Source organism: Pezoporus flaviventris, unplaced genomic scaffold (genome assembly GCF_033815535.1).
Source record: "Pezoporus flaviventris isolate CSIRO_AGI_PZ_B2104156 unplaced genomic scaffold, CSIRO_AGI_Pfla_v1 ptg000129l, whole genome shotgun sequence".
NCBI classification, from domain to species: domain Eukaryota; kingdom Metazoa; phylum Chordata; class Aves; order Psittaciformes; family Psittacidae; genus Pezoporus; species Pezoporus flaviventris.
In genome coordinates this window covers 2185001-2188893 of record NW_026892677.1, presented here as the reverse complement: position 1 = coordinate 2188893, position 3893 = coordinate 2185001, and positions in this window count along the sequence as shown.

Genomic DNA, 3893 nt, shown 5'->3' with positions numbered 1-3893 from the left:
TTAATATTCCCTCTTAAGCCTCAATCCAGCAAGAGGGAAAACTTCACACCCCATGGAAAACAGAGCTGAGCCCAGGGTTGGTTTGTGCAGGGCTGTTTGTAGGATCCCAGCTTCGGGTTTCAGGGGCGGGTGGCCTTCATCCTGCGCGCAGCATCCTCCCTCCCTGCTGAGGGCCGGCTGTGCTCCGGAGGGAGAGGACTTTGCAAGGAAGGATGCTGCAAATCAGGAGGAAGGTGTGTGAGCGAGGCTGGGTGATGGAGTGTCTGCCTGTGCCGCTGCTGCCAGCCCGGGAAATAAAGGGAAAGCAAAAGAATCATCCCAAAATCCTCTGTTAAAGGCAGTGATTTTTCTAATCAAGGAAAGTCACTGAATTCTGTAGCAAAACCTTTCGTGTGGGTGTGTGAACTTGAGCCTGTGCATTTAGGAGAATACATGTTGTGCTGGCTTTTTCTCTCTTAAAGAGAGCTCGCAGGTCTGTAGGCTCCAAAAACATCTTTAGATTTGGAGTGAACCTTGTCCTGTTATAGGACGCAGGGCAATAAAAGCTGCAAGCCTTACAAAGAGTCAGGAAAGTTCAGACATTAACCAAGTTAACATAAAAATTGCTAGAAAACACAGGAATAGTAATTTGGGGATAAGAAAGGAGGTAGAATTCACATTATAAGTGCAAGTGATCTGGAAATAGATGTTTGTCTTGGACATTTCCAGGGAAGTGACATCATGCAGTTGTGTCTATTGGGATATTAGTTCTGCATTTTTCAGCCCAGATTCTGGCACTAAAGTTGGCAAAATTAGACCATTTTGTTAAAATGATCTTCTAGCCGCCCACCTCCACCACGCATTACAGCACACCTATGACATGACCCAAGAACAATGGGTGAAAAATGGGCTATAAAAACATGAATGGCCTGCTTCATATAAAGCAGATTTTATAGTGCAGGTGTGCCTTCATTTATCGATACTGTAAAGCAGTGAGATCATACCGGCAGTAAAACACAACATTTGTAAAACAACAACAACAAAAAAATTCCTATTAATTAAAAATGTAATGGCACAGATAAAAACTCAACGGGGTGTTTTATAAATATATTTGATATTTTGTCATCAGATGCTTTACATCATCTCACACAGCATTCAGCCAGCTCCGAGAAGGATATCTGGAAAGGTAAAATAAAAAAAGGACTTAATTGAACTGTAAAACTATATCCCACGTTTAGGAAAAACCAGGCATGTAAAAATGTCTATTTAATAAGTGCCGTTTAAGTTGTTAAAGCTGGTGGTGGGGTTGCTTTTTTTTTTTTTTGCCTTCACCCATTAGGATATGAATGGGAAAAATTATGAATAGGAAATCCTGCTGGAGTTTTTATTGCCTATTTCCTTTCGGGAAGATGGCATTGTTCCTCTTTTAAAAAAGGGAAGGGGCGTAAAATAAGCCGAGGCGTATGACAGACATCCTTCAAAGCTCAGATGGCAGAACTATGTTGTTATGTATTTTTGTTACTTGCAAGGCAAAGGCTGTTCTATTTTTAAGCAGGGCTGTGCTGCTGTGTGCATTTCACTTCCCTCGAAAGGGGTTTTGGCATAATGTTGTTTTGATTAAGGGAGATTTCTGCTCTATTCTATTTAGGCTAGTATGGTTTTCCAACACAATGCAGGGGGAGAGGCAGGACCGAGGGATTTTGGGGGTTGGGGTTTTACTTTTTGGAGTTTTTCTCTTTATTTCTCCTCTTCCCTGAGCTCACTCCAGGACAGAATAACATTTTTCTGCTCATATCAACAGCTTCTGAAATCCTTACCTGTGCAGAAAGGCTTTACAAAACCCACCTGTCGAACTGCACTTTATGAGGGTTTTGGGGGTCTTCATGGTCCTGGTTTTATCTATACACTTTTTAATATTTTTATGCATATTTTTATGGTTTTCCATGTATTTTCTATTTATTTTGTATTTTGGGGGAAAGAATTTAAAAATCTAACAGATTTCCTGGAAAATGTCTCACCAAACTCTCAACTCCCTTAATCACCCTGAGTTAAATAAGTGATGGTAGAGCCCGCACCGGGAGGTGAAGGATCTGCCTCTGTCACCCCAGGGCAGTTCTAGCTATTCAAAGGCAAGGGCAAGTGGCACAGAGGTGAAATGCGGTGGGATTTAAAGAGCTTTCCCCCACTGCAGGCAGAGGTGCTGAGGCACCCAAAGGTGGGAGCACCCCAAGGCTGCGGCATGGGGCTCTTGAGGCAGAGCCCACGTGGGACCATCCACTCAGGGATTGCATTTACCCTCTTCCCTCACCTCTCCTTATTGCCTCCCCCTCCCCAACTGCCACGATTGCAGCTTGTGTCATCATGTTCGGCACAGATGTTCCAGCAGCTGTACATGTTGAGCATGGTTTTAAAGATTCCTTTTTTTTTTTTTTCCTTTTTCTGCTTTTTTTTTTTTTCCTCTTTCCTAGTGGCCTGATAACAATTCCCAACCACTGCCGTGGGACAACACACTGGGACCGCTGGGACCTCCACTGTGGACAAAGCTTCCTATGCACACCGGCTTTCCCTAAATGCATAGAATCAGAGCATGGTTTGGGTTGGAAAAGACCTTAAAGCTCCTCCAGCTTCAACCCCTGCCATGGCCAGGGACCCCTTCCACTAGAGCAGCTTGCTCCAAGCCCCTGTGTCCAACCTGGCCTTGAGCACTGCCAGGGATGGGGCAGCCACAGCTTCTCTGGGCACCCTGTGCCAGCGCCTCAGCACCCTCACAGGGAAGAGTTTCTGCCTAAGAGCTCATCTCAGTCTCCCCTCTGGCAGGTTAAAGCCATTGTCCTGTCTCTACACACTTTCCTATTTTATTTTGCTTTGTCTTGTCTTTCATTCTGCAGTGCCTGGGCACTGGATTTGGTTGGTTGCTCACTTGGTGGCTGGGGCATCAAGTTGTTTTCTGTATATTTGCATACTGTAGCATTTAAAGCCCTGCTGATGCCCCAGAGCACTGCCACAGTGGCATCACCACTGGTGTGTGCAGCAGGCATAGAGTTGGTCATGGACCATTCAGCCAGTAACCCTCCACAGAGACATGGGGAGCAGTTCTGGGGGGCTCTTCCACATCAAACACGGTACCAAATTCCCAGCTGTAGCAAAGTCTTGGAGGTACTGGAATGAGGTCTCCAATCAGCCTGCTGAAGTTGAGAAGCTGAATGTCCTGGTTGCTGCCCGTTGACTTTCTTCAGGAGTTACATTGGTAACAAATCCCATAAAGCCCACAAAATCTAGATGCAGCCAAAATTTTGATGGGTCAGACTGGTGTTTAGACTCATTATTATTACCAGTACAGCAAACAGCCTTTGCCATAGGTCTGCCAAGGCTTGCTGAATTCCCATCCATGGGCAGTGGTTGTCCATAGGATGGGTGAAGGCTCTGGCGCAAGTGCTCTTAGATAAACTGTGTGTGCTGTGACTGTTTTGTTTAATGATTCTTTCTAAATGTCATTTTTCTCGTGTCACAGCACACAATGCTCTTCCTCTTCCAGCATGGCGTGCTGTGGTTCGACATAAGGGATTTATCCTGGAGATTCCCATGGAGGATCCTATTTATACAACCGGGGACGTTTCAGAGGCTGGTGCCATGACTTATTGCTGCGCCTGGCTGCCAGTTCTTAAGTATTTTGTTTTTCTTTGTTGCTTTTTATGTACGAGCTGGTTCTTATTCGTCTTTAATAATTAAATAAGTGGAGGAGGAAATGGAGTGGCTTTTGATGCTGGCTGGCCCCACCACTTGTTTTTCGGATATTGGCAACAAGTGGAAGCAGGCTTGTTGCGTGCCAGCATGGATGGCAGAGCTGGCTGGCTCCCCACGGCACACGGCCAAGCCCCACCAGCCATCCTTCTTTCCCAAAACCTTCCCGGTTT